General features: G+C 43.4%; 1 pseudogene; it reads left to right on the top strand.

Moving 5' to 3' along the window:
- Positions 1 to 683: 683 nt before the first annotated feature.
- On the top strand, positions 684 to 17,482 carry LOC137075883 (carcinoembryonic antigen-related cell adhesion molecule 3-like; annotated as a pseudogene).
- Positions 17,483 to 26,831: the final 9,349 nt, after the last annotated feature.

Below are 26,831 nucleotides of genomic sequence, written 5' to 3'. Positions count from 1 at the left end.
AAAAATTAGAATTCAAAATCCAGTGGCACAGTTTTACTTCCATACAATCCCCCTTTCTGAAAGCAGCTTTACTATGAACTTCATATCATCTTAATGTTGAGTGTCAATCCACAGTGCACGAGCCTCTTCTAGACTGCATGTAGTCTCTGAAATGATTACACAACCTCACTTTGTTTTGTGTGAGTTGATTATGCAGACTCTCACTAATGTGGAGTTTATGTGGAACGTTGAATACATACCAGTTTAATATTAATCATATATACATATCAGAGAACTCTTCGATCTGTTCCTGCTCCATAAAGCCCTTAGAGAAACTCTGAAATCAGTCTGAGAGGAGAAACAATTGAGACAACAAATGACCTGAAGACAGTTAGAGGAGAGAGCAGAGCCAAACACTCAGAGGATCTCATGACAAGATGAAACTGTTGCTTTAAGAAACTTTAACACGCCATGGGTCAGTTTATTTCTGTTGAAAATGAATCATTGATTTAGAGGAAGTTGAGGCCTAGTGGAGCTGAAAGTGACAAATTTCAGAGAGTAAAAAATAATGAGCTAAAAAGTGCTATAGATGGTCACACACATTAAACACTTAAAGATGTGCTGTTATTTTAGATGTTGGTGGTTTCCAGTGTTGGCCAAGTTACTTAAATGGTGGTTTCACATCATTTTACCACAGAGCAGCTTCACATCAGCACGTCTGTCATTTTATTACTGAAGCAGTTTTGAAGAGTTTGTCTTCTCATATTTGTGGACTGAAACCGCTGAAGATGTTTTGGACTGTTTTGTTCTGTTTGTGTTTCTGGCGTCTGGATGGTGAGTTTTAAATGTGTTTTTATGGCTTCAGCTGCTTCTGTTCTGGTCCCATGTAATAAATGACTGGTTAAATTAGTCAGAGAGGATTAACATTCACTGTCAGGACAGCACTGATAGGGGGCATTCAAATTCTAACGCAAACCCACAGAAAAATACAAACTCAGGTGACAAACGCATTTATATACAATGTTTATATGAGAAAATCCCCAAAATGTAATCCTGGAAACAATTGATATACAGTGTATAACAACATTTACGAAATCCACAGCCAGAGGTGATACTTTGTTACCTTACTTAAGTATATTTGGGGTATCTATACTCTACTGGAGTAATTATTTTTCAGCCGACTTTTTACTTCTAATACTTAAACATTTACATGTTTAAATTACATGTGTGGAAAGCTATAAATATCTGTGTACAGTTATTGATAAAAGATTGCGTTTTGATGTAATCATAGAAGCATTGTGCAAAAAGGGACTTGGGTCGAGTCCATTCTGTGCTTCTAGATCGTGAACAGTACACTCCCTACACCCAGAGTTTTCGATGCTGCCTTCAGGTTGTTATATAAACATTACAAGTATTCCTTTGTTCCCTGTGCAGTTCGATTGTTAAATAGTATTAAAGGAATTTCTATGATTATGTACTTCTGTATTTTGTAATTTGTAATGTATTATTATTGTTAAGATGTACTGTACATGTCAGTTGTGTCTACTTGTGGTGCATCCAAATTGGGATGACCCATAAGGGATCTTAATAAAGCTTGACCTTGACGATATACAGTACACTGCAGACATAAATAACTGAGATAAGAAAAAAATAAAAGATTAACATCTGTCTCTCTCCTCGAGGGTAAATCTGCAACATCAGCAGCAGCACATGTTAGTCACTAGCCCTAATTCCACCAAAATGACCTAGAACAATTTGTCCCAAGAACTTTTTTCTCAGGAACTCTTTTGTACGCAAGACTTTGCGCAACTTTCCAGAGCCCACTAGATTTTGTCCTCCACATGTAAGCTTAATAAAGCATGTGTAACATGTGAGCAGGAATGAACCTCAGTGAGAATCCAAATGCAGCATTAACAATTTAATAAAAAAACAACAGTAAATCCAAGAACAAGGGTATCCAAAAACAGGTAGGAGCGCAACGACAGGAACACAGAGGAGCAATGACCGACAAAAAACAACTGAAACACTGGGGTATATATACACAATATATGGGTGGACCTGGGCCGTTTAGCATAGGCAGATCTGGCAGTTCCGGAAGCCATGGTGGTGCAGATAGTTCAAGGGACCACAGAGGTGCCAGAAGCTCAGGGGGACCACGGAGGCTCGGGTAGTTCAGGGCCAGCCTCCATGGATGGGTGATTGGAGTCTGTGATAATTGTACCTGCTCTCTTCCTCACTCTGAAAGTGTACAGGTCCTATTGGCTTGGCAAGGTGGCACCAATAATCCTCCCCGCAGTCTGGACTGTACTTTGTTGTCTGATTTGGTAGCTGAACCACTCAATGACGGCTGAGTAGAACTGAATCAGCAGCTCCTGTGACAGGTTTAACTTTCTCAGCTGGTGAAGGAAGTACAGTCTCTGCTGAGCCTTTCACAATGGAGTCAATGTGATTGTCCCACTTCAGGTCCTGAGAGATGGTAGTGCCCAGGAACCTGAATCACTCCACTGCTTCCACAGTGCTGTTCATGACGGTGAGTGAGAGGAGTGCTGGTCTTGTCCTCCTGAAGTCCACTATCATCTCCATCGCTTTGAGCGTGTTCAGCTTAAAGTTGTTATAAATGCACCAGCCAGCCATCTGTTCAACCTCTAGTCCGTAAGCAGACTCGTCACCGAGTTCGATGAGGCCGATGACAGTGGTGTTGTCTACAAATTTCAGGAGCTTGACAGAGGGGTCTTTAGAAGTGCAGTCATTAGTGTACAGAGACAATAGCAGTGGGAAGAGAACGCACCTCACCATCTAATTCTGATAGTGAGAGTCCTGGATGTGAGTCTTCCCAGTCTCACTAGCTGCTGCAGGTCTATCAGGAAGCTGATGATCCACTGACAGATTGAGGATGGCATGGAGAGCTGGGTCACTTTACCAAATTCATCCGCGTATTTATTTTTATAGTCTCCAGTTTACTTTATCTCACTTATTTTATTCCACATCTCTTATTTATTTTACTTGATTTATTCATAATTCTACATATGTATATATATATATATATATATATATATATATATATATATATATATATATATATATATATATATATATATATATATATAGCACCTTTATCCTATTCCTATTTTATAATTTATTGTGCTTTTTTTGTTAATTGTTATTTGCTGTCCATGGAGCGGACCTGTTTACATTTCACTGCCGGTTGATTTCTGTATTACTGTGTATGTGACAAATAAAACTCTTGAACTTGAACTGTGAGGAAATCAGGCATGATGTTATTTAAGGCTGAACTGAAGTCTTCAAATACGATCCTTGCATAAGTCCCAGGTCTGTCGAGATGTTGCAGGATATAATGCAGTCCCATGTTGACTGCATCATCCACAGACCTGTTTGCTCTGTAGGGAAATTGAAAAGGATCCAGCAAAAGTCTTCAGACGACTTCATGTCCACAGATGTGAGAGTGACAGGTGACAGGTAGTCATTAAGTGTTTGTTTGTTTTTTGAGAACTGGAATGATAGTGGAGTGTTCTGGGAGTGTGGGTGGACTGCTCCGACGATCTGTTGAAGATCGTTGGAGCAGGCCAGTGAAGGCCAGTTGGTCAGTGCAGGCTTTTAAACAAGTAGATGAGATGCCATTTGTGCTTGAAGCTTCCCTAGTCTTCTGTTTTTTGAAGACTTGGCTCACATCCTACACACAGACCTTAAGCTCAGGTTGCATGGCAGGAGGGGTGAGTAGAGGGGGTGCAGGAGGTGATGGTGAATGTATAAAGTGCAGATCTGAGTGGGTTTGTGGTGTGAGACTGGGCTTTTGCATTCAGATCCTCAGCCAGTTGTCAATTCTCCACAGATTGGGAGGATGGTGACTTATAGTTGATGATGTTCCTCAGGCCTCTCCAAACTGATGCCGGGTTGTTGGCTGAAAACTTTTTCAGAGTAGCTTCTTTTAGCAACTCTGATCTCCTTTGTCAGTCTGTTTCTGGCCTGGTAATACAAGATTTTATCCCCACTTATGCAAGCATCCTTTTTGGCATGACAAAGCTGTTTGAGTTTCCCATTAAACCAAGGTTTATCATTAGTGAATGATAAGAATGTCCTGGTAGGAATGCATGTATCCTCACAGAAACTGATGTTTTCTCTTTAGTCCATTGGTTCAGTGTATTACTGTCTCTGGTGGGAAATGTAATGTGCTGTCTGTATTGGCAGTTCTCGGGAGAGATTTGCTTTGTTAAAATCCCCAAAGATTAAAAGAGAGTCTGGGTACCTTTGTTCTGTTTCAGCTATATGTTTAGCAAGCTGTTGAAGCACCGCACTCACACATGCGTCTGGAGGGATGTGAACATTCACTAAAGTGTTACCATTCAGCCTAGAACGTTACAACATTGAAGTAAAAGTATTTTTCCATATATAAATCTATTTCTCTTTTCATTTGTCGTCTTTTGTCTTTGTACTGATGCAGATCATTATTAACATCACATTTAAATGATTAAAAGTATTTCAGTGAAACTTCAAACAAACATCAAGTGATTTTAAAGCTTTAATCTGTGAAATCTCTGTTCTTCAGCAGTGTTTGGTGTTGAAGAGGAGTCAGTGAATGTGAAAGAGGGAGATTCAGTCGCTCTAAACTCTGGTCTCACTGAAATAAAGGATGATGTGATTCAGTGGAGGTTTGGAGACACTGTAATAGCTGAAATCAATAAACGGGCCGACAGATTCACTGTATATGATGATGTTCTTGATGGGAGATTCAGAGACAGACTGAAGCTGAACAAACAAACTGGATCTCTGACCATCACAAACATCAGACCTGAAGATGATGGCTCTTATACACTAGAGATCAACAGTTTGAGAAAGAAAAAGATCGATGTCAGTTTCTATGGTGAGGTTAAAGAACTTTGTTTCACATATTGTCTATTGACAAAGTTTAAATCAATTCATGCATCATTTAGTTCATTTTGTTGTTGAATTAATCTGACAAACCCTGTGTGTGTTTTTGTTTTTACAGAATTTTGGTCAGTGTCAGTGAAGGAGGGAGATTCAGTCGCTCTAAACACAGATCTCACTGAAATAAAGGATGATGATGAGATTCAGTGGAGGTTTGGAAACACTGTAATAGCTGAAATCAATAAACGGGCCGACAGATTCACTGTATATGATGATGTTCTTGATGGGAGATTCAGAGACAGACTGAAGCTGGACAAACAAACTGGATCTCTGACCATCACAAACATCACAACCGAACAGATTGGATCTTATACACTAGAGATCAATGGTGTAAGAAAGAAAAATATACATTTCCATATCTATGGTGAGGTTAAAACAAATCATTGTCAAACTGACTTTATGAAGGGATTTCAAAGAATTAAACCCTGTGTGTGTTCTCGGTATCAGGATCAGTGAAGTCAGTGTCAGTGATGGAGGGAGATTCAGTCGCTCTAGACTCTGATCTCACTGAAATAAAGGATGATGATGAGATTCTGTGGAGGTTTGGAGACACTGTAATAGCTGAAATCAATAAACGGGCCGACAGATTCACTGTATATGATGATGTTCTTGATGGGAGATTCAGAGACAGACTGAAGCTGGACAAACAAACTGGATCTCTGACCGTCACAAACACCAGAACTGAACATACCGGACTTTATGAACGAGAGATCAACTATATGAACACTAAGTTCTTTCTTGCTGTCTTTGGTGAGTTAAATATCAGTTTCACCATTTTATATTTTAATCGCCAGATACAATTATTAATCCAAACACCATTTTGCTTCTTTTCTGGCTGTTTTTGTTTTATTTTATTTATTTGAAATTTAAATGTATCAAATTATTTACTTTTAAAAGCAATCATAAAGTTATTTAAAATCTCTCTCTGCTACAAACTCTGCTTCTGTTTGTTCTCTGTTTGGTGATACAGAAGAAATATCAGTGACGGAGGGAGATTCAGTCGCTCTAGACTCTCGTCTCACTGAAATAAAGGATGATGTGATTCAGTGGTGGTTTGGAGACACTGTAATAGCTGAAATCAATAAACGGGCCGACAGATTCACTGTATATGATGATGTTCTTAGGAGATTTAGAAACAGACTGAAGCTGGACAAACAAACTGGATCTCTGACCATCACAGACATTAGAACTGAAGATGCTGGAGATTATAAACTTCAGATGAGGGTTTCACGCAGATTCTCCTTAAAAGCATTCAGGGTTTCTGTCAGTGAGTAGAAATAATTTGTCCTGTCCTTCAAATATTCCTGTTTTTACCAATTATTTACATATTTTTTAATTGTTGAATCATTTTATAGTTTAAGATGATAGATCATAAATCATCCAGCCATCCTACCACCTGCCCTCTAGATCCCATCCCCTCACACCTCTTACAAGCCATCTCTCCTACACTCACACACACATCAACACATCTCTCTGCACGGGCATTTTCCCTACCACATTCAATCAGGCTTAGGTAACCCCACTGCTAAAAAATCCCACATTAAACACATAATTTAATAACAGACCTGTTTCTCTCCTATCATTCATAGACACTCTCCTACCATTCATAAACACTTGAACGAGTTGTTTTCAACCAGGTTTCATCTTTTCTCTCACAGTATATTCAGCTGGACGTCAACCAATCAGGTTTCAAATAGGGCCACTCAATTGAGACTGCATTACTGTCGGTCACTTAAAGGTGGGATAGGTAGGACTGATCTAAAACACTTTTGTCCAAATTTGTTTAAACTTTCTTTATATGTCAATACATAATTAAAATGTAAGCACTCTGAAAAGGAGAGTATAAAAACCGAGTGACTCTAGACTTTTTAATCTGCAATAAACACTACTCATTATTTTAGTTCGGGACGAAACAAATGATTGGCTTGGGCGACCGTCACTCTCTCTTGCTAACATGGCGACCACTGCTTTCACTATAAGATCCGCCCACATGCGCGCTCGTTTGATTTGAGCAGTTCAAGAGGCAAGAAACCGTCTCGGTTACGTATGTAACCCTAGTTCCCTGAGGGAATGAGACGCTGCGTCGAAGCGCTGTGAGAACGCCTCTGCGTTAATGCGTCGTGAAGCGCGTGTAGAACCAATCCATTGGGAGATCGATCGTCGCCGACGTGATGACGTCATCGACCGGAAGCTATAAAAGCTCCGCGAACACAAACAGAAACTAGCTTCTGATAAAGCCTGAAGTAAGTGATCACGGGCATGCCGGGAGTATGGCAGGGCGACGCAGCGTCTCGTTCCCTCAGGGAACTAGGGTTACATACGTAAACAAGACGTTCCCTTTCGGGGAACTCGAGCTGCGTCGAAACGCTGTGAGAACGCTTATACCCACATCGCCATGGGACCAAGTGCCTCGTATGTCTGAAGCCAAAACGCACACGATTACGAGAGTACCTGCGCCCCAACAGTAGATGCCAAATCTAACTCGTAGAATCTGACGAAAGTTAGCGGCGAAGACCAGCCTGCCGCATTACAGATCTCTTGGAGGGAAGCCCCCGACAAAAGTGCTTTAGAAGCAGCCATACCCCTGGTAGAGTGAGCCCGGACAGCCAGTGGAGACGGCTGCCCGGCCGCCTCATAAGCAAGTGAAATGGCCTCGACCACCCACTTGCTCATTCTCTGCTTAGACACTGGAGCCCCCCCTTAGGGGCTCCGAAACAGACAAACAATTGATCGGTCTTTCTCCACAAGGCAGCTCTGTGGACATATGTATCTAACGCCCTAACAGGGCACAGCAGATTTAGTCTTCCTGGTCTGACGCCGTGAAAGGAGGAGGACAGAAGGCTTGGAGAGTTATGGGGCCCCGTGGGCTCGTAGGAACCTTGGGGACATAACCCGGTCTGGGATGCAGAAAAGCCTTTACCATCCCAGGCGCAAACTCTAGGCATGAGGGCCCTACTGACAGGGACTGAATATCTCCTATTCTTTTGAGAGATGATATGGCCAAAAGAAAGATAGTTTTGAGGGTGAGGAACTTATCCGAAACCTCCTCTAAGGGTTCAAACGGAGGCTCAGACAGGCCCCGCAAGACAATGGCCAAGTCCCATGCTGGGAACCTCGAGTGCATCGCCGGCCTCACCTTAAGGTACCACGGAGGAAACGTGTAATAAGAGGGTGTCTTCCCAAAGACACTCCACCCAAAGGGACGTGGAAGGCACCCCAGGCCGCCACGTACACCTTTATTGTGGAGGGGGTCAACCCTGCCGAGAACCTTGCCTGCAGGAACTCCAGCACTGTACCAACCGGGCAGTTAACTGGGTCCCACTGGCGTTCTCTGCACCATGCTGAGAAAAGTTTCCATTTCAAAGCGTACAGCTTCCTCGTGGACGGAGCTCAGGAGTGAAGGATGGTCTCAACGACCTCGGCCGAGAGACCCTCCTCTATGAGCCTGGCCCCCTCAGAGGCCAAGCCCATAGTTTCCACATCTCTGGGCGTGGGTGCAGGAATCTCCCGCCCGCCTGAGAGAGTAGATCCCTCCTGGTCGGAATCTCCATCGGAGAGCCTTCCAGGAGAGATATCAGGTCCTAAAACCAGATTCTGGTCGGCCAGTACGGAGCCACTAGAAGTACCTGGGCCCCGTCCCGGCGTACCCTCTCCAGAACTCCTGGAAGCAAGACAATCGGGGGGAAGGCGTACCGGGGTAGCCTCGGCCACTCCTGTACCATGGCATCCAACCCCAGCGGGGCTGGATGGGACAGAGAAAACCACTGCGGGCAGTGAAAATTCTCCGCCGAAGCAAATAGATCTACCATATACCTTCCATAGGAGCTCCACCACCTCTGGGTGGAGTCTCCATTCCCCGGGCCTCGGCCCCTGCCTCGACAGGCTGTCTGCTTCCTGATTCAGGACCCCCGGGATATATACTGCTCTGACTGACAGCAATTTCCCTTGGGCCCACAGGAGGACCCGACGTGCCAATTTGTCCAACGGACGGGACCTCAGACCCCCCTGATGATTTATATAGGCGACCACCGATGTGTTGTCTGTCCTGACTAACACATGGTGGCCCCTGAGGGCGGGCAGAAACTGTTTCAATGCAAGAAACACTGCGAGCATCTCTAGCCGATTTATGTGCCAGTGCCGCTGATGTTCCTGCCATAGACCCTGGGATGAGTGACCACTCATGGTCGCCCCCCAGCCCGTGAGAGAGGCATCTGTCGTTAGCGTTACGCGACGAACATGAGCCCCCAACACGGGACCCTGAGATAAAAACCCCGGGTTTTTCCACATGACCAGAGCACGTAGGCATCGCCGCGTGACTTTGATCGTGCGGAGCGGATTTCCCCTCGGGGAGAACCCTTTTGTTTTGAGGCACCACTACAGTGGCCTCATGTACAGTAGGCCAAGAGGTATCCCGCTGGACGCTGCTGCCATGAGACCTAACAGTTTCTGGAACTGCTTCACAGTGATGGCCCGGTCTAGCTTCTGCTCTTTGACTGCTGCCAGGATCGATGCTATGCGTGTTGGCGATAATTGCGCCTGCATAATTACCGAATCCCAGTTCACGCCTAAAAAAGTGGTTCTCTGAGCCGGAGAAAGCACACTCTTCTTGGCGTTCAGCCTCAACCCCAATTTCGACATGTGTGCGAGAACAGCATCTCGATGCTGAACCGCCATCTGTTCTAAGGCTGACTGGCTAGAATCAGCCAGTCGTCGATATAATTCAGTATGCGGATGCCCTGCAGACGCAACGGCGCCAGCTGCATCCACACACTTGGTTGAATGTGCGGGGTGACAGAGCTAGACCGAAAGGAAGTACTCGATATTGGTATGCCTCTCCCCCGAAGGCAAACCTCAGGAACTTCCTGTGATGTGGAAGGATGGAGACATGAAATACGCATCTTTGAGGTTTATGGTGACAAACCAATCCTCCGATTTGATCTGCGACACAATCTGTCTGAGTGTGAGCATCTTGAACTTGAGTTGGCCACTGAGCGATTTAAGAGATGCAGATCTAATATCGGGCGTAAGCCCCCATCCTTCTTTGGCACGATGAAGTAACGGCTGTAAAACCCAGACTCCCTGCCGGGAGGAGGAACCCTTTCTATAGCCCCCTTTCGCAGGAGTGTCTCTACTTCCTGTGCCATCACCAGAGCCTGCTCCGGGCCCACCTCTGTAGGTAGGACACCGCTGAAAGGAGGTGGCCGCCTTTTAAATTGAATGGCATACCCCCTTTCGATTATCTGCAGGACCCAACGAGATATATTTGATAGACGTTTCCATTTGTCTAGAAAATCTACTAAGGGAACCAGCCTCTCGAGGCTGGCCTCTGGTGTACTTTGAACAGCAAGCACAGTGCCCTGAAGCGGCGGACCGGCAGGGAACGACTGACTTGACTGCTCGGGAGCCCCCCGAAGGGGGAGTGGACCACCCTCGAGTGGCCTGTGGGGACCGTCTGCGCCCCGGCATTGCGGCGGGGTTGGCAGCGCGGCCCCCAGAGGGCGCTGCAGGACAACGGGTACCGTAGGCAGAGGTAAACACCGTTTCCCTTCGGAGGGGACTACCCTCAGCGTCCTGACGCTTTCCTTTTGTTTTCCCTGCCCTCCGAGGAGGGGGCGGACCACCCTCAGGTGGCCCGCGGAGACCCTCTGCGCCCCGACATTGCGGCGGGGTTGGCAGCGCGGCCCCTTGAGGGTACCGAAGGAAGACGGGTACCGTATGCTGAGGTAAGCACCGTCTTCCCACGGAGGGGAAACTAAGGGAACCAGCCTCTCGAGGCTGGCCTCTGGTGTAATTTGAGCAGCGAGTGCAGTGCCCTGAAACGGCGAACCGGCAGGGAACACCTGACCTGACTGCTCGCATGCCCTCCGAGGAGGGGGCGGACCATCCTCAGGTGGCCCGTGGAGACCCTCTGCGCCCTGACATTGCGGCGGGGTTAGCAGTGCGGCCCCCTGTGGGCACCGAAGGAAGACGGGTACCGTGTGCTGAGGTAAGCACCGATTTCCTTCGGAGGGGAAATGCCAGGGACGATGCAGCTGAAGGCGAGAGATAGCTCGCAAGCGTCTCTTCGATCTTCGGCATCGCCCCATAACCATAGTGTCTCAGCACAAATATTACTATATGCAGATGCATACGGGCTGAACACTCTATATGATACCGGTTTCCTCCATGACCTAGACACCTCGGTGTGCAGGTCAGGGAAAAACGGCAGGACGTTGATGCTTTGCACAAGAGGGCAGGAATCGCTCATCTAATTTCGTTTTCTCTGATTTCGATGGGATTCAGATATTTCCGCCAGCCAGTCGTTTTTTATTTTTATATTTAACCTGGCCACAGCTCTCGTGAGAACCTCAACTCACTAGCGGGTGACTGAAGTGGCGAGTCTTCAGTCGCGATGCTCTCAACGTCCACCTCCTCAGAGCTGGATAGTTGGAGCACCGGTGCCCCGCCCGGGGACGAAGAAACCGAAGAGCGGGCTTCTAAACCCCGAGACTAGGCACTGGACGATACAGGTGAGGGCTGAGATAAGGCTGGGCCCGTCTCAAACCCCTCTGTAAAGTCCATGTGTGAACCCCACGACTGAAGCCACCGCTCTGCCTCGGCAGCAGCGGGACCGAGCCACGGGGAACACGAGCCGAAGCACCCTCCTCGAAGAGTGCCCGGCGGGAGCGCAGCATTCTTAACGGAAGCCGCTCAAAAAATGCTCGCAAGCGGCCCCCTCAAGGGCTGCCTGAGCGTGCTGTGCTCCCAAACAGCCATACACAATGAGTGTGTTTCCCACACGCAATATATATATTTTTTGAGGGCAGGGACAACACACTGTGAAATGCTATTCACTCGCCATAATCTACTTTTTCTCTTTATGTTATAAAATATATATCAGATATATTTAACAAAGGTGGAAAATTCTCTCTAATGGACAGACAAAAACACCAAATAGACAGACAGGTTCACACAGATCGCTTACTGAAGGCACAGAAGCTAGTTCCTGTTTGTGTTCGCGGACCTTTTATAGCTTCCGGTCGATGACGTCATCACGCCGGCGACGATCGATCTCCCGATGGATTGGTTCTACACGCACTTCACGACGCATTAACGCAGAGGCGTTCTCACAGCGTTTCGACGCAGCTCGAGTTCCCCGAAAGGGAACTATGCAAAATAATGGCAGAGAAAAAGCATTCAAACTTCACAGGGTTTTACAGTCAGCGAAGGCAAACAATGCAAAAAAGGAAGACAGTATGAGAAAAGGCAATGCACAGAAAGTCTTTGGCTAAACAAAGAAATCAAACGCGAGTAAATATCTGCGTGGCTTTTCAACGATGGTGAGAACTGAGGGACCTGAAAAACGACTCATTGCTGGCTGTATTTCTGCTGGACAGGTAATCTTTCATTTTGATTTAAAAAAAAAAAAAAAGTGGTTTATGTTTTCATGAAGCATGTATCAAGAGCACATGAAGCTGCCTAATATAGCGAACATAACATTACTTAGCATAAAGTTACAATGTTATACACTTAGCCATTAGTAGAGATGATAAATATTCAATATGCTTGGCTCAAGTTGATCGCTGTTGTGTTGAATTTTGCAAAATTTAACTTTAGATAAGAGAATGCATGTGTAAAAGCTAGTACACCGCATCCAGGAACTTTTTAGAGCTAAGTTAGCTTTAGCTACTACTAATCAACAATGCTTTCATAATGGAAACTCTTACCATCTTCATCACAGTATAACTGATGGTTTTGGAAAAACATGATGCTACCCGTTTTTAGCTTTGTCTTATAAAAATAACTAGCTCGTTACCAAATCAAACAAAAATATATTTTAAACTTTACCAGTACTGGTATTCTAGCTTGATAGACATCTTATTTGTTTATATTCATACTGATAAAGTTCAATTTTTTTTATTACATGTGATTCTGACATGATGTGACTACATGCACTCGTCTTAGGTAAATAATGTGTCTTCCAGCTGATTGGCCGGTGAGGAGCGTTCATGTATTTTGGGGGCGTGGCTTTGGAAAGAGCCCAGACGGGAGAAGGTGGAGTGAATGGAAATAATGAGCTGTCTTTAAAACAGTCGTGAGAGGTCTACAGACACTCATTTTTTATACTTTCTTTTTCAGAGTACTTACATTATAATTATGTGTTGATATATAAAGAAAGTTTAAACAGTTTTTTTTTTTCAAATCTGTCCTACCTTTAAGTCTTGCGGCTTGCGAAAGCTGATTTGCTGCCTTTGACACTGTGAATTCTTTCCACCCTCTCATCACTGGGCATCACAGGGAATCCACTCCACTGGTTTAAGTCCTATCTCAGGTAGGCCTTTCGAGGTTGCCTGGAGATGGGAGGTACTCAAAGAAGAGGGGAGGTCCAAGCACTGAGAGAGATGATGCCGAAGATATACTGTATGTGTTACCATTGACGGATGCTCAGAAGAGATCATATGTGGCCTGCGTTAGCAAGAGGAAAATTATCTTCGAACAAGTGCGATTCAACAAGCGGAATCAAGAGCCGGGAGAGAGCATTGAGTCGTGTATTACAGCGGTTCATTCACTCGCCGAGCAATGTGATTTCGGGTGCCCTAAAGGAAGATTTGATAAGGAACCGGATAGTGGTCGGCATTCGCGATGCCAAGATGTCAGAAAGCTTGCAGTTGGACGCGGATCTGACTCTGGAGAAAGCGATAACGAGAGTGAGGCAAAGTGCAGCAGTGAAAAAACAACAGCCAATACTGTGCGGGGCAGAGCAGCCGACTGGACACATTGAGGCTATACACAAGAAGGAAAGGCCACCTAAATGTAAAACAGAGAACCATATACTGGGATGTGGTAGATGTGGAAACATTAAAAATCACCCCTGGAAAGACTGCCCACCTAAACAAATGGGTGCGGAGAGAACGTCACAACCTCCTGTTCTCGGTGGGGCAACACCGGGGTAGACGGTGTTGCCCCAGATCCAGATAAAGTCAGGGCAATCTTGGAGATGCCTGAACCAACTGGGGTAGATGGAGTGAGGAGCGTGATGGGAATGGCTAATTATCTGGGCAAGTTTTTACCCCACTTTGCATCTTACACCCGTCCAATCAAAGACCTGCTTAATGAGAAAAATGAATGGTGCTGGGAATCACTACAAAAAGAGGCTTTTCAGAAATTAAAATCAGAACGGAGTTCATAGCGTGTGTTGGCACCATACTCCCCAAAAGCAGAGACGTGTTTCCGCTGAAGCCTCTTCCTTTGGTTTGGGGGGTGTACTAAATCAAAAGCAGGCAGATAGAACATGATAACCAGTCGTGTTCATCTCACGGAGTATGTCTGAGGCATTACGCCCAAATAGAAAAGGAGGCCTTAGACGCCATATGGGCATGTGAACAGCTGTCATCTCTTACCTCCTGGGTCTAAAGTTTAGACTGGAGACGGATCACAAACCACTGCTCTCGCTGCTAAGCACCAAAGCACTTAAGAAACTCCCTCCACAAATACTGCGGTTCCGTCTGAGGCTGATAAAGTTCACTTTCAACATTGTGCATGTGGCGGGTAAGCAAATGATAACTGCCGACACGTTATCAAGAGCTCCAGTGAAACACACATTCTTAGAAGTGGAGAAGGAAAATGAGAGCGATGTTAAGGTGTTAGGGTAATTTAAGCCCTCCCAGCTACAGAAACAAGACTGAATACAATAACCAGAAGGCTGATCCCATCTGTGCTAAACTCATCCAATACTGTAAAACTGAGTGGCCTGAGAAACATGTCCTTCAACCTGAGTTGGGTCAATACTGGCCGGAGAGAGAAAATCTTACTGTAGCTGGAGAGCTGCTGCTAAGGGGCAAGAGAAAAGTCATTCCCCACAGCATGAGGAAAGAAATCCCCCACAGTATACATGAAGGTCATCAAGGTATTGTAAAGTGTCGAGCAAGGGCTCGTCAGGCCGTCTGGTAGCCAGGACTGTCCGTGCATATCAATCAACTGGTGGAGAACTGCAACACATTCTCACAACACAGGGCTGAACACAGAGAGCCTTTGTTAACCACTTCAGTGCCGGAGACCATGGCAGCGAGTGGGTCCAGACTTATTTTTCTGGGAGAAGAATACATACCTTCTGGCTGTAGACTATTTTTCACGTTACATTGAAGTAGCTTGCCTAAATGTGGCCACAGCTAATACTGTCATTGCCACTTTAAAAGAGGGGTTTAGCGGCCATGGAATCCCAGAGACTGTCCGATAATGGGCCACAGTATAGCTGTGCACTCTTTAAGAACTTTGCTAGGGAATATGAGTTTACACACATTACCAGCAGCCCTGGATACCCACAAGCAAACGGAGAGGCAGAGCACGCAGTGGCTACGGTAAAAGGACTCTGGAAAGGGGGAGGAGAGAGATCAAAAACTTTGATGACATCTACTCCTATGGAGAATGGGTATTCTCCTGCACAGCTCTTAATGGGGAAACAACTGCGTTCTACAATTCCACAGCTCCCTACTTTTCTAACCCCACGTTGGCCAAACATTAAGGAGTCAGGGAATCTCAACTGGGCAAAAGAGAGACAGCAACGCATGTCAATGTGCGTTACAAAGCGCGTCCGTTACCAACATTGACGACTGGACAAAGAGTGTGGCTGCAGAAAGAAAAATCACAAGGTACTGTCATTCATCAAGCAGAAACTCCAAGGTCCTACTTCATACAGACTGATGGAGGTTTGATCAGGAGAAACCGCTCTCACATGTGGGCAGTTCATGGGGCATTACCTCAAAATTCCATGGAAACCACTGACACACCCCAGAAACAGAGTGAAGCCGACACTCATTAGCATGCTGCTAAGGATGTGAACAGCTCCAGAGACACTGACTTGAGTACAGCACCTTACACGACAAGTTCTGGTCGCATGTCATGACCTCCTGAATGTTTGAATTTGTGAGAGAGAGAGAAAGAAGAAAAAAATATGTTCTCTTTTCGTGTATGAGAATGTAATGCAAGTTAGGTGACTTGTAACTAGGTTCAGGTTTAAAGGTTCAGCAAAGATGCTTTCAACATGTTATTAAGAAAAGAGTCCTTACTTAAAAGGGGAAGGTGCTCTGTAATGGGAACTTGTGGTGTGATGCTATTGTTGTAGTACAGACATGGGGAGTGGGGAATGCGTTGTGTTGTGTTGTGTTGTGTTGTGTTGTGTTGTGTATGTCTCGTAATCCTGGCTCGTTATTATCAGATAGATAACCGAACACGATGTGGATGAAAAAACTGCAGCTCAGCCTGGCAAAGACTAAGCTTCTTGAATTCCCTGCCAATCCGTCTCTACAACACAACTTCACTATCCAGCTAGGCTCATCCTTGATTTCCCCTTTAAAGTCGGTCAGAAATCTTGGAGTAACCTTTAATGACCAGCTGTCCTTCAAAGACCACATGTCAAAGATCATGCAGATTTGCGCTGCACAACATCGGTAAGATCAGACCATTCTTAATAGAGCTTGCACAGCTTCTTGTCCAAGCCCTGGTCATTTCTAGGCTAGACTACTTGCGCTTCTGGCTAAGCTACCATCCTGTGCGATCCAAACACTTCAAATGATCCAGAATGCTGCGGCACCTCTTGTCTTCAACAAGCTCAAAAGTACCCATGTCACACCTCTCTTCATCTATCTGCAATGGCTAACACTCACTGCTCACATCAAGTTCAAAGCTTTGACTCTTGCTTATGGATCCACCACAAGCTCAGCACCCGTATGGCACCATCTCTTCCATGAGCATTCAACATCACCTTAATAATAAATAAAATAAATAAAACTTTTTATTTTCCTCTATTCCCTCCATACTCTACCTTGTGCTACACTGAGTGTCCAAAACTAATGTCCGGCCAATCTTTGCGTTTCTTCACCTCTTCATGAAGAATCGCTTCCTGTATGTCTCAGTTGTAAGAGGCTTTGGATAAAAGCATCTGCTAAATGCATGTAAATGTAAATATAAACACTGGACAAAAAAAATAAAAATAAGATTGATTAGATTTGTTCATGTTTATCTCTTTTTCTGTCATGTTCTCCAGCTCATCTGCCTGTTCCTGTCATCAGCAGAGACTGTTCTTCATCTTCATCTTCATCATCATCATCATGTTCATTGTTGTGTTCAGCTGTGAATGTGGGTCATGTGACTCTCTCCTGGTACAAAGGAAACAGTTTATTGTCCAGCATCATCAGTGTGTCTGATCTCAGCATCAGTCTCTCTCTTCCTCTGGAGGTGGAATATCAGGATAACAACACCTACAGCTGTGTGATCAACAATCCCTTCATCAACCAGACCAGAGATCTCAACATCACTCAACTCTGTCACACATGTTCAGGTACGCAGCGCTGCTGATATTAGTTGATGTCTGCGCTGATATTAGTGTTGATTGACTGAGCTGATCTCAGTGTGATGCTTTTATTCCTCAGACTCTGTCCACTGTTGTGGTTCTACTGAAGCTGTGATCCGATTGGTCCTCTCTGCTCTGGTGGGCGTGGCTACTGTCATTCTTCTGGTTTATGACATCAGATCCAGAAGAGCTGAACCAGATCAAGCTCATATTCACACATCAGGACCCTAATGGTGTCATTTCTCATATTCAGTGTTTCCCACAGATCCGAAAGCGATGTGTGGTGGTGGCGGCAAGGTAATAAGTAAGCAGTTATGATCTGCAATACTTTAAGCAACTTGACAATTATTTATTAAAGAGTCATACAGGCACTTTGTGGGTAATGGCATTACAAATGAAAATTATAATTTTTCCGGCCAAAAAATGACTCTAATTTGCCTCTTTGTGTTGGAATTCTCTATTTTAACCATATATATATTATTAAATAATATAATATAAATAATATAAATATTAGAAGAAAAATATTTTAAGTGGTCATTAATGGATCATAATTATTGCACAAATAGTATTTAGTACCAAAAGATCTCAAAATATTCAACAAATATTACTAAACTAAAATATAGTTTATTTAATAACATTTATTTAATTGAATAATAGTTAAGGTGTACGGTCATATTTGACCATGATAAAATATCTCAGGGCTAAATACAAGAAGCACATAACATTACAATGTTGCATCTCCATCACGCTCCATTTTAAAATGGCACTGTAAATGTGGTAGATGTAATAATCAATGCGCACTATGCTGTACAGTTTATCAAAAATTGCTGCAAATACCTGTATAATGAAGCTGTTGTATGTTCAAATTAATTGATTGACACAGCGCTGGTTTGTTTAGAACGCGCTGTCGCGAGCTGAGCGCATGTCGCAAATCTGTCGCAAAGTTGTTCAATGACTCTAGTTTTTTTTGACTTATAGCCGAACGTGTGTGAGTGAGAGAGTGAGTGAGCGAGAGAGAGAGAGAGAGAGAGAGAGAGAGAGAGAGAGAGAGAGAGAGAGAGAGAGAGAGAGAGAGAGAGAGAGAGAGAGAGCGCGCTAAGGAAATGCATGAATATGAATATGCCTGTGTCTTTTAAAGCGTAAAAAGCCTGTGTTGATTCTATGGCGGAGCGCCAAAAATTAGTCTATGTGTGGGAAACACAGTAATTTATTAATCTTCATTTATTTGTAATGGCTTTATATGCTGGCATTTACTGTATGCTTATTTTAGTGTGCTTATTTACACCCTAGAACATAATCTGAGAACAAACAGCCACAGATTTTTGCTCATTAACTCAGTGCTCAAAGTGTCAAATGTGAGTGTTTGCTTATTCATATTTGATTGTGGCTTTAAAATGACTTCCAATCTCACTTAAAGTCTCACACGTCTTGTAGTGTAATTATTGTTCAGATCAGACGTCTCTAATACTGAAGCTCTTTTACTGACTAAACATGACATTTCTCTCAGATAAAACACACAGATCTCACTTTACTACTGCTGTTCATTTGTCATTTGTGTTTGCTTTCCTTTATCAATAAAGTTTTTCACTCTGAGGTTTGAGAGTCTCTCCATGTTTTATTACTTTTATTATGTCGAGCGCCCCCTGCAGGAATACTAACATAGTGTATTTTAACAATTTCAGCGCTACACCACATAAAAAACTTTACATTACTGTAAACATACATTTTCTAATACTATTAAGGTAATTCTTCCTTTACCACTAAATCTTTATTAAAGATTTAACTATTATTAAACTATTTAATAATAGTTAAACACTTAACTATTATTAAAGTTATTAAATTATTTTTGTACCTCTGCAAGATTTTATGAAGGAAACCATATATACGCATTACTTATTAATGTACATGTAATATATGTTTGCTGGGTAAAACTAAAATATATTCATTTTCACTATAGCCTGATACTAGTTTCTGTCTATTACTTCATACATGAATTAGGACTTAAAGATTAACTTAAACCATCTAAATCTTTGTCAAATCCACATAACCACTGATTTACATGATAACTTCCTTTCTATTAGTATCATATTTTACAGTGAACTCATGACTCTCATCTTTAAGATGAAAACTATATCACCTGATCGTCTTTGTTTCTGGCTTGGTTTGCAACAAATTCTGTGTTTTGGTAAAACTACAAAGACCACAAACCTACATAAAAAAATCAAGAGTGAAACTGCCCAACTAAAGGAAACACTGATCACCATAATGGTGACTAAATCATTTTAATAAAACATCAACATCTAAACCTCTGTTCCTTCTCGAAAAGATCTGTAGAAGAATGACAAGATAAAGTCAGTCTGGTTTGTAATACAGTGCATCCGTAAAGTATTCACAGCGCTTCACTTCTTCCACATTTTGTTACGTTACAGCCTTATTCCACTAGCCTAGAAATCTAGACGCACCCTAGCGGCAGCAAATTTAATCTGCCCGCAAGTGTCGTCTAGGAACTCTCAATACCATTCTGAGCTGTATTCCCCTTACTCTGGACGGGCCAATCACATCGTGTATAGAGTCAGTGGGCGGGGCCATAATGACGACGGCCGAGTTGCGTTTGCATGCTTCTAGCAAACACAGAAACTGGCGAACGGCGGCGGTCTTTCGAATCAGCTTTGACTGCGATTCTGGAAGACTTGGAGTTCAGCTTTTCTCTGAGAAAAGAACAGCACTGAAGTCATTCTTAAAAAAGGAAGATGTGTTCGGAGTTTAGCCGACCGGATACGGCGAATGTTTAATCAGTCAGCTCTACTTCACCTTCGTTGCTCTGGTTGGTTGTAGCGCTATCCTATCGCGTGCAGAGGGAGTTTGAAAGACAACCGTTTATCCGCCCCTCCGATTGAGCCGTCAATGGTGAGTTTCCAGACCAAACATCTTGATGTGGGTCTGGCTTGTCAGGCTATTATTCCACAATAGATTCAACTGATTAAGGCATGTAGCCTATAGAGGTTCATTTTTGTGACGGGCAGTTTTCGGAAAGCGACATGACAGAAAGAGCATGTTTTCTTTATTTTACAAAAGTGCAACGTTTTGTTGTTATTGTCAGTGTTCATGAATAAAAGTAGGTCTTTTACAGGTTTACATCATGTACTTTTATCCGTAAGACCCAAAACGTTGGAGTATTAAGTTCTTTCAGCTGTTATGAGCCATTACTCCGGCGCGTTCGTTCATTGAGCGTTAATTCAACATGCCAGAATAAAACCAGATTTTAGAACAATGCTTTGCGCCAAAATACTTATTTATAAACTTTAATATTTCACACAACACAGTCAAAAAAAAAACACATCTTGCCAAATCGTGGATGGATTAAGGCATCTGGAATCGTAACTTAAATGCATCATCCCTCATCACAGAAGCACTAGTTTTGATTTTATTGTTGAGATGTGTTGCATATCTTTATTTTTTATATATATATATATATATATATATATATATATATATATATATACTGTATATATATATTGGTAAAGAAACATTGAAGTAGCACAAGACATCTGAGAGCCACATCTGATTTCACTATCAAAGCTGTTCTTCGGACGGCAGTTTCTGAGTGTGTGCTTGATCTACAGCAGATGGAGACGCTGATCGCTTTTGCGTCTTTCCTTCACACATATCAATCATCTGGCCTCCGAGCACTTGAAACATTTGTACCTTTTGAACAGATTGTGTCTGTAGTCGTATCTGCCTGTTATATCCTGTTTTATATCATATAATACATAGGTTTAGGGGGTGGGGTTGGGTTAGTTTTCAAACGTGTATAAATAGCGTAAATAAATAAAATAAATGTAAATAAAATCATGCTGGCTGATTAAATTTAGAATCACACTCCATGTCATATTGGCAAAATCATAACCAAATATCTAATTTCATCATGACGACAACATTCCCATACCTAACGTTTGTGTATGATGCCACAGGTTTCTCAGTGAAATCAATGGAGTATCCTGTGCGTTAAAAAGTGACACTGAAGGTCCTGACCAAGCATCAATATGTGAGGAGTTGGGAGTGAGAATATAATAATAATAATAATTCATTACATTTATATAGCGCTTTTCTAGGCACTCAAAGCGCTTTACATAGAAGGGGGGAATCTCCTCAACCACCACCAATGTGCAGCATCCACTTGGATGATGCGACGGCAGCCATATTGCGCCAGAACACTCACCACACACCAGCTGATTGGTGGAGAGTAGACATTTACATTTACATTTACATTTAATCATTTAGCAGACGCTTTTATCCAAAGCGACTTACAAAAAAGGGGAGAGTAATAGAAGCAACGGAACAGACAAGGCCAAAAACCTGTAAGAGCTGTAAGAAATCTCAATTAATTAGCACAATACACAATTTTTTTTTTTTTTTTTTTTAAAGACAGACATCTACAACAAAAACTCACGTCCGTTCAGTGCCGAACACTGGATTTTGATAGCTAAGATAGCTACAACCCATTAGGACTAAGGCTGTTGCCCCAGCTGTTGTCGTTAATGCAGATTCAGTGGCCCAATGGGTTGGTTTTGTATTCTAGCTAAACGCGCAGCATTCGCCATCTACAACAAAAACTCACGTACGCAATATACAGAACACTGGATTCTGATAGTTATGATTACTATGTAACATACCCGCCTGAAGGCACAAATCCGGATGAGAGACGTAGATATGATCCCGGAGTGTACGCTTTTGGTCGTTGCTGTGGTGATCAGTAAGTGCTATTCTGTATTGGTTAAGTGCAAATGGAAAAGATGTGTCTTAAGATGTTTTTTAAGAATGGCTACAGACTCGGCAGCACGAATTGAGATCGGCAGGTCATTCCACCAGGTAGGAACGGTCCAGGAAAATGTCCGTGAGAGCGATTTCATGCCTCTTTGGGATGGAACCACGAGGCGCCGCTCGTTCGCAGAACGCAAGCTTCTGGAGGGTGTGTAAGTCTGAGCAAGTGAATTTAGGTATATTGGTGCCGAGCCAGAGGTTGTTTTGTAGGCGATAACTAGTGCCTTGAATTTGATGCGAGCAGCCATTGGCAACCAGTGCAGTTTGATGAAGAGAGGCGTAACATGCGCTCTCTTCGGCTCATTAAAGACCACTCTCGCCGCTGCATTCTGGATCAGCTGCAAGGGTTTGATAGTGCATGCTGGAAGCCCAGCCAGAAGAGCATTACAATAATCCAGTCTGGAGAGAACAAGAGCTTGAACCAGGAGTTGTGCAGCCTGTTCTGATAGGAAGGGTCTAATCTTTCTAATGTTGTATAAAGCAAATCTGCAGGACCGGGCTGTTGCAGTAATGTGGTCAGTGAAGTTTAACTGGTCATCAATCACAACTCCAAGGTTTCTTGCTGTCCTTGATGGAGTTATGGTCGATGAACCAAGCTGAATGGAGAAATTTTGATGAAGTGCTGGGTTGGTTGAGAAAACAAGTAATTCTGTCTTTGCAAGATTGAGTTTAAGATGATGCTCTTTCATCCAGTCAGAAATGTCTGTCAGACAGGCAGCGATACGAACACTGACTGTAGGATCATCTGGTTGAAATGAGAAGTAGAGTTGAGTGTCATCCGCATAGCAGTGATAGGAGAAGCCGTGTTTCTGAATGACAGAACCTAATGATGACATGTAGATGGAGAAGAGAAGTGGTCCAAGCACTGAGCCCTGGGGAACCCCAGTAGCTAGATTATAAGACTTAGACACTTCACCTCTCCATGACACCCTGTAGGACCTACCAGAGAGGTAAGACCTGAACCACTGGAGAGCAGATCCTGAGATCCCCGTCCTCTTAAGTGTTGACAGGAGGATCTGGTGGTTAACTGTGTCAAAAGCAGCAGACAGATCCAGCAGAATGAGCACTGAGGATTTGGAAGCTGCTTTTGCCAGTCTCAGTGCCTCAGTTACCGAGAGCAAGGCCGTCTCAGTCGAATGGCCGCTTTTGAAGCCGGATTGGTTGTTGTCTAGGAGGTTGTCCTGTTCAAGAAACCTAGAGAGTTGATTGAACACAACTCGCTCAAGGGTCTTTGCAATGAAAGGCAGAAGGGATACCGGTCGGTAGTTTTCTAAAAGTGCTGGATTCAGAGAGGGTTTCTTAAGCAGTGGGGTTACCCGAGCCTGCTTAAATGCTGTGGGAAAGGTTCCCGTGTGAAGAGAAGTGTTGACAATGTGAGTGAGTGCAGGAGTGATTGAAGAAGAAATAGCCTGAAGGAGGTGAGTGGGAATAGGATCAAGTGGACAGGTAGTAGGGTGATTGGAAAGGATGAGTTTAGAAATATCTGCCTCGGAGAGTGGAGAGAAGGATGGAAGCGTGTTCGTGTTAGTTGTTGAGATGTGCGTGTCAGTTAGTGATGAGGAGAACTGTTTGCTAATGAGAGCTGTTTTGTTGGTGAAAAATGATGCAAAGTCATCAGCTGTAAGAGTTGATGAAGGAGGGGGAGGAGGAGGACAAAGAAGAGAGGAGAATGTTTTAAAGAGTTGGCGAGAGTCAGAGCAATTGTTGATTTTGTTGTGGTAGTATGTTGTTTTAGCAGTGGAGACATTTGTAGAGAAAGAAGAGAGAAGAGACTGATAAAAGGCAAGGTCAGTATTGTTTTTAGATTTATGCCATTTCCTCTCTGCCGCCCTGAGTCCAGAGCGATGTTCACGGAGAACTTCAGACAGCCAGGGGGCAGATGGGGTGGGGCGGGCTGGTCTGGATGAAAGGGGGCAAAAACTGTCTAAGGAGGATGTTAGAGTGGAGCAAAGAGTGTCAGTAGCACTGTTAGTGTCCAGTGCTGAGAACTGAGCAGGTGGAGGGAGTGAAGATGAAACCATAGTGGATAGGCGAGAGGGAGAGAGTGAGCGTAGATTACGCCGAAAGGTAATCTGTGTAGGAGTATGTTTTGTATCAGGAGTCAGTATGAGGTTAAGAGTGATGAGAAAGTGGTCTGAGGTGTGTAATGGAGTAACTAAAGTGTTGTCTGTGGAGCAGTTGCGTGTGTAGACCAGGTCTAATTGGTTACCTGATCTGTGAGTAGCCGTAGTAGATACTAACTTAAGGTCAAATGAAGTCAGTAGAGTGCTGAAGTCTGCAGCTAGGTGTTTATCAAGATGGATGTTGAAGTCGCCAAGCAGAATCAGTGGAGTGCCATCCTCAGGGAAGCTAGAAAGTAACACATCCAACTCCTCCACAAAGTTACCGAGGTGACCTGGAGGACGATAAACCACTACCACATGGATTTTAACAGGGTGAGTAATAGTGATTGAGTGCGATTCAAATGAATTGGCCGGTAGAGACGGTAATGGATCAAATTTCCAATCATTTGAGATAAGCAAACCAGTACCCCCACCCCTCCCAATAACGCAATAATTCTCACTCCCAACGAGTTGGGAGTGAGAATATAATAATAATAATAATAATTCATTACATTTATATAGCGCTTTTCTAGGCACTCAAAGCGCTTTACATAGAAGGGGGGAATCTCCTCAACCACCACCAATGTGCAGCATCCACTTGGATGATGCGACGGCAGCCATATTGCGCCAGAACACTCACCACACACCAGCTGATTGGTGGAGAGTAGACCGAGTGATTAAGCCAATCAGGATAGGGGGAAGATTAGGAGGCCATGATGGACAGAGGCCAGTGGGCAAATTTGGCCAGGATGCCGAGGTTACACCCCTACTCTTTATCGAAGAACATCCTGGGATTTTTAATGACCACAGAGAGTCAGGACCTCGGTTTAACGTCTCATCCGAAGGACATGTTGTTCTTTCACAGACTCCATTTCAACATCCTCAATCAGCACATTAGTCTCTGTCTGTTTACCAGCAGCCACAAAACCTTCACCATAATTATTTACACTCATTTTCACACAGTGCTGAAGTCATTCACCTTATCACTAACTTTAAAACTTAAGCAACCAATGCATTGGATTTAAGGTATTAAAGCAGCACTAGCTAACTTTTTAACCTTCATAATATATTTTCAAGACTCTTGTGATGATACATCGACTTACAATAGGTTGAATGACACGTCTGCCATAGCCTGAAGGGGTCTGTATCATTTTTAATCGTACTTTTAAACTTCGGGTTTCGGGTAGTAACCCGAGAACAAAAAGAACTACAAAATTCGACTGCTTTACGGCATATACGTAATTTCCACCCACACCTACACTTCCTTAAATTCGGATGTGTGAGCTCAACTATCGTTTTTTTGCCGGGTGTTATAGTCATGGTCGAAGCAGCACAGAAAAATAAGAAAGCAAAGGTTTTGTCGGAGCAAAAAGCAAAAAGAGGAAACGAGAAAGAGATCGGATTAAAGGCAGGACGAGGATCAACATTGGGCCAGCGTTTGCTCATTGGCCTGAGCTGAAGGAGGAGGAGGGGTGCCCGACTGATGCATAAAAATCATATTTTAGGATACCTAACATATCTGTGATATTTGTTTATGTGTCTTGCCTCAAGCTATAATGCAAAACGATTTTTCAAATTTGCAGATTCTATGGTAGCTTGATATTATAATATTGACGATATATGGTGATTACCTACCACTCAAACATTGAACTGAACTATCATATAGATTCTGTAAAACGTTAACCAATAGACTAGGCTACTATAATGACACTGGCTTGTAAACGTGAGCATCGCGGTTATTTGGCATTTGAAAAAAAATAAAACCCATGAAATTATATACATATGACATGCTGAAACATAAGCCACTGACTGTACCTGGGATGAAGACATTTCACACACGACGCAAGCAGAACACCTGCATGTGAACTCCTCCTGCAGTGTTCAGGGCTATCATGGTTGTCATGTCAACAAATGCTCACACGCATCCCCTGATGTAGGATGACAGAGTTTACGACAGTAGTAGAGGACAATTCTGTCTCCCAACTGTAGGGGACCACCAGAGCGAAACCTACCTGGTGCTGCTATAAATGTGTGCACACAGAGTCATTTATAAGGTATCGCTTCACATATCTTTCATTGGATTAATTTACTGGTCCCTGATTCATAATTATTTTCAAAATTCAAAGCAGAATCCAGTGCTAAGTCTGTTAAAAAGTTAAAAAAGTTCAAGATAATCCACAAAGAAGCAATTATCTAATTGTCCAATCTAATCGAATCTTTAATAAAAGAATTAACATTCCCATGCCCAATGCTTCTGTGTATGATGCCACAGGTTTCTCAGTGAAATCAATGGAGTATCCTGTGCGTTAAAAAGTGACACTGAAGGTCCTGACCAAGCATCAATATGTGAGGAGTTGGGAGTGAGAACGTGTTGTTCTTTCACAGACTCCATTTCAACATCCTCAATCAGCACATTAGTCTCTGTCTGTTTACCAGCAGCCACAAAACCGTCACCATAATTATTTACACTCATTTTCACACAGTGCTGAATTCATTCACCTTATCACTAACTTTAAAACTTAAAGGGTTAGTTCACCCAAAAATGAAATTTATGTCATTAATGACTCACCCCAATGTCGTTCCACACCCGTAAGACCTCTGTTCATCATCAGAACACAGTTTAAGATATTTTATATTTTATAATCTCTTGAAGTATC

Source organism: Pseudorasbora parva, chromosome 5 (assembly GCF_024679245.1).
Source record: "Pseudorasbora parva isolate DD20220531a chromosome 5, ASM2467924v1, whole genome shotgun sequence".
Classification (NCBI taxonomy): domain Eukaryota; kingdom Metazoa; phylum Chordata; class Actinopteri; order Cypriniformes; family Gobionidae; genus Pseudorasbora; species Pseudorasbora parva.
This window is presented reverse-complemented; position numbering and strand designations above follow the sequence as displayed.